The sequence below is a fragment of the Hydra vulgaris genome, chromosome 01, assembly GCF_038396675.1.
Source record: "Hydra vulgaris chromosome 01, alternate assembly HydraT2T_AEP".
NCBI classification, from domain to species: domain Eukaryota; kingdom Metazoa; phylum Cnidaria; class Hydrozoa; order Anthoathecata; family Hydridae; genus Hydra; species Hydra vulgaris.
In genome coordinates, this window is record NC_088920.1 from 61,657,501 (window position 1) to 61,663,349 (window position 5,849).

Below are 5,849 nucleotides of genomic sequence, written 5' to 3' on the forward strand. Positions count from 1 at the left end.
GCTGGGTTTTATGACTCCTTATCTACAATATTACAGGTTTACTTTACTTTTACAGCTTCGAAGTATTAAAAAAATAAAGTAAAAGCTCATCATTATTATCATGCCCATGCTGCATTTTACAGTTGCAACTTAACTGTAGCTACCAGAGCCATAGATAGACTTTTTTAAGAACTTCAGGTCCTTCCCAATGGGCTCATGAACGTCCAATGAAGTCCAAAATAGATCGTTCGGAGGTCCAAAATGGACGTACCAAATGCAACGACTTTTGACTTATAAAGTACGTCCAAAACAGTCCGTTCGGTGGTCCACAATAGACGCTTTTATTCGTCTTACGGACGTCTAAATTTTGTCCGTTCATTCAGAGTTTGATTTTATTCTGCTCATTCTCATACCAACTCCATTTCTAGCAACTATAAAAAATGGAGTCTTGATACCAAGAAATAAAGTCCCTTTTCTTTCCCCACAAAGCCTAAATTTAATATACACGTGTTATGGAATTCAACACGAGTGGCAACCCTCGTTAGGATAATAATAAGGTTATCTCATAAATAATTAAATCTCAGTATTGACACAAATCATTACAAAAAAATAAAGAGTAATATTTTTGAAAATATTAATATATAAATACAATCTATAAAATAATTTATGTATATATACTTATGTACATATAATAATATCTAGCACTCGTTTTAATGTCGCCAATGGCACCCTCAATCTTGCTTGCATCATAACCAGTTTTGTCACCAACAATAATATCTAAAGAAATAATATTTATCACAAAACTGTCTGTCAATGCATGTTTTAGAAAATCAAAAAAAGAAACAATTAAACTCATAAGCTAAGAAAAGAAACTTTGCTTTTGAATTTGATATCCAAAAAGTCAACTAAAAGACATCTACAATAAAAACTTATATTAAAATACTTGTTATTAGTTTTGGAAAGTCATACATGAAAAAACTGAACTAAAATAAAAAACGACCGCAAATATATTTGCAAATAATGAATAGGAGAAAATAAGCAATATAATACTGTTTGATGTTTTGTTATTTACTGTTAACAAAAAAGTTTCAGTCTTATATAAGGTGCAATAGCTACAAACTCAGTGCTCATCTTTTATGAATTTATAATAAGGAGTGCTCATAACTTTAATATTTTTCTTTTCTTCCATTCTCGCTAAATAATGCCTGTACACCATGATAGCATTCAAAATACTTTAAACTAATTTCCTTGGAGTCGCTCCTCCCACTCCTCTTATTTGAATAACTTTAAAAACTATTAAAATAAATGAAAAGCATGATTAAATATTAAACCAAATTTAAATACTATATAGAGTCACAACATGTTGTGAGCAAATTAATCATCTTTTTTTACAAGTTTTTATAAGTACTAATATATATATATATATATATATATATATATATATATATATATATATATATATATATATATATATATATATATATATATAAACTTATAGCTTTTAACTGAACATGTAACTTAAACACCAGCCCTGAGAACCAAGGCTGCTATGTTTAGGTATAAGTTGAGCACAGTACTTCAAGGGATGTGGTAGGTATCAAACTTGGATTTTCTTGTTTAAAAAGCAAGCGCGTCACAACACCACAACTATGACTGTTATCAATACATCTATTGTTATTTTCACTAACATTCTTACACACCCAGGCATTGCTCATTAGCAATAATTAAAATTATAGATTTTATAAAATAAGAATATAGATTTTTATTGTCAAAGTGAATGAACATTAGAAGTTATTAGAAAATGCAATTTTCTTGCCTTTGAACTTGTTTATAAAATATTTTCAACAATATTGAATCTCTCAAATGAACTTATTGGGTTTTGTTTTCCATATTGCCATCATTCAAAACAAAATCAACATTTCCAATTTGTTCAATGCTTTAAAGCCTATCAAGGATTTGGGCTTGCAAATCTTAAATCTGCTAAAAATTTTTCTGCAAATTTAAAGCAAAGTGCATTGAAATTCTAAACGAACAATAAAACCAAAAAAACTGATACACTGATACATTTATGTATCAACAAGATACATGAATGTATCTTGTTGATACATAAATACCAATATTTCCAAATAGCTAATTGATTTTCAGTATATTCGTTCGGTTTAGATTTTTTAACCCTTGTATCATCTGCCGAGTTATGGTTCCTCAATCAAGTTTTTACATAGGGAACTGCGTTCCAGTTTTAAAATGGACGACCAACTAAGTTTAATGTCATCAAATTTGATACTGTCTGCACTGTTAATCTGGCTCTTATATCAGTAATTATGATGTTCATCAATGAAAGTCCTCGTTCTGCTTCAGCACTGCTAACAACAACCGTATTAACCATATTTTTCGCTTTTTGAATGTTTTCTGCAATTTTACTAATTTGTTGATGGCCATTGTTTATTACATTTTCTACATAATCACAGAAATCATTCTTATCGATATCAAAATAAAAAAATTTTCGAAATTTATCAAAATTATTTTCGGCCTCTATCCACGAACTACAATATCTACAATTTTCCATGTGCTCGGCTCTAGCAAATTGGCTAGTTCATAAATAATGCTATTATCAATATTTTTTTTGTTACCATTCCATCCGAGATGAGAACAATCCATCAATCTTAATTTCATATTTTTTATGATGCTGTCAATAAGGTAATCTCTGGGAAGATCTCCATAAATTCTGTTTTTGACGAAGATAATGTTTTTGAATGCTACAGATTTTTTAACTTCATCCACTTTTTTTTCGTAATGACCGCGACGATCTTTGAGCATTTGAAAAGCGTTAATTGTTCTTCTAATCAGTTGAATTCCCCTGGCAACATTTATATTTCTAGCTTGAAGGGCATTAGATAGTAGAGAGCACTCCTGTAGGATGTCAATCATTAGAGCTAAATCTACTAGAAAACATTTGTTTTGTAGTCATTTTGCCATTCCAGATATTTTTTGGTTAGAAGAGAACAACGTATACAAAGCAGGGTAGCTCCGCCATACAGCAAGTGCAGATCTTAGGCTGCACGCAGCCCATCTTGGTCCTAACACTCTTCCAATCTTAATTATATCCAAACTAAGCTCCTGGGAAATATCATTCAGTTCTTTTTGGTTTTTATTAGATTGATGAAAAATACAATATATTTTGTCCATGAAAACTTTAAAATGATTAACCTGTTTGATATCTTTTATGGAATCATCTAAAACAAGTTGTAGGCGGTGCTTGAGACAGTGCCAAATAATAACATTTGGAAACATCTCTTTTATTCGTACGCTGACTCCAGATTTACAACCGAGCATTACGCTAGCACCGTCAGAACAGAATCCTATTAAATTCAGTTTTAAATAATTTGTATCAAATCCAACAGCAAGTAATACACCCAACAAACTTTGAAAAATAGTATTCGCATCTTGTGCGTCAAGTTCCACAATATCTACGAATATTATTGGAGATATTTCAGAAGATGCTACTGTAGAAGATTCTGCTTTGATGAAAACTATATGCGTTGATTTACTGGAAATGGTGGAAGCTTCATCAATAACAGTACAAATTTTTAAATTATTCTTAATAATTGATATAAACAATTCTTTTTTAGTTTCTTGCGCGATATGCTCTACTATCTTACTTGCACTATGTCGAGAATGAAGTCCGGTTCCCATGTCCAACCCGTTTTTTCATTTGAAGCTCTATTACACTTTCTATGTCTGAAAACGGACGATTTCTTTTCGCTAGACTGTAAACAGTGTTGAAGATTCTTGTAGTAGAACTAATAAATTTTTCGTTCATCTTATCGATACATGCTGTAAAAGTTTGTTTTTTAAGTATCTTGGCATGTTCAACAGCTAGTTTGTGTGCTTTTGATACAAAATGTTCACTCATTTTTTTTTCTTAAAGATGCTTGTTGCACTATTTTGTCTTTCCCCGATGTCGTAACGTTACATTTTTTCCATTCCTGAGATATTAGTTTTGATTCCATTTTTAAACAATACTCACATCCCAATTTCTGATTACTGACAAATAGCCCATCATATTTAATTTTAAACTCCTTCAACTGTTTTGCATTCCAACAGCTTGGTAAATTATTATTGTCCTCATTTTGGTAACTAAGAATCTCTAGTATTTCTTCCTGTAAAGTTCTTGAAACTGCTTCTACCTCTGTTATAGTCGACCTGCTATCATTACTTACTGATGTTTCCTCTGTTATTTTTTTCGAGAAATATGTCGTTAACATATTTTGTCTCTTCATCTACAAAAAATAAAATAGGTATTTAAAAATTCATAAAAAGGTGAATATCAGACCAAAGTAATAACACTACAGTGTTGTTACTTTTATAACACTCTTAAGTTACATTTATAGTTTGTTACATTTATAATTTATTGTTTGATTAACAAATAATCAAGCTATTATAAATAAAAATAATTTGGTTAAGTAATTCCAAATTTTAATTAAAGTAGTAATGCATCTAGAAAAAATACAATGGATATTTAAACAATGTTAAAAACCTCAGCAACTGTTACGAATACGTATTTTTGACGCTTCACATGCATGTAATGTTAGCATTTCTAAACTGTTACTAACGGTCCGGAAAAGACGCGCGTTAGCTTTAAAATCAACCAATGAAAACACTGGTAATTTACATATTAGGAGAAATCTAAATAAAAAGGGGAGGGGAGGACTAATTAGCTGAAAGACTTCTATAAAGTAAAAAATTAGAATCGCAATGAAAACTAAATAAAATATTCAAATTGTTTATATAAAATTGCACCAAATGGTAAATAAATTTTATTTAAATAATTTTTTTTTGCCAAAGTAAAAAAATTTTATTTTCGCTTATTTTAATAGCCGGTTCGCACGAACCATAGAATTTACATCTAACGGTTCGCACGAACCGGTGCGAACCGGTAGGAAAGCATCCCTGTATATATATATATATATATATATATATATATATATATATATATATATATATATATATATATATATATATATATATATAATATATGTATATATATACATATACATAAATGAATTCATTTCTTACGTACGATTGAAGCTCAAGTAATATAAATCTTGGCTGAATCATGCACTTATATATATATATATATATATATATATATATATATATATATATATATATATATATATATATATATATATATATATATATATATATATATATATATATATATGCGGTAGTGGTGTAGTGTTAGAGCACTCGCTTTATAAGCGAGAGGTTCGGAGTTCGATTCCAACAACATCCCTGGTAGTACCGCGTTCAATTTGTTTCCCCGCACAGCGGCCTTGTTTGTGAAGGGTCATGTTTCAGAGTTATAGAGTTGAGAGAGGGTTATAACCACAAGTAGCCTCCTCATCTGTAGTGGCCTTCTCGGCTTTGGGGAGGTGAGTTAGAAAACAAACAAAAAAAAAATGTATATATATATATATTTATATATATATATATATATATATATATATATATATATATATATATATATATATATATATATATATATATATATATATGTATATATATATTGAGTAATAGGGGGCATTAATCCCCATATTTTCAAGTACTTTTCTTTTCTCTCTTGGAAAAAAATAAGTAAATATTAAATTTTAACGGAGATATTTTTTAGTTATAGACAACACTCGTTTCTATATGTACAAAAGCTTTATCCAGTAAAGCTTAAAGTCACGTGGTGAAAAAAAAGCTAAAAAGTAACAACTAACGCAAAGTCAAATTTTAAAGAATTGGGGCAATAAGCTCCACTATGGAAAACATATTTTTTACATCAGTTTTAGACACTCCTCACAGATCCAGTCCATGGCTTTACT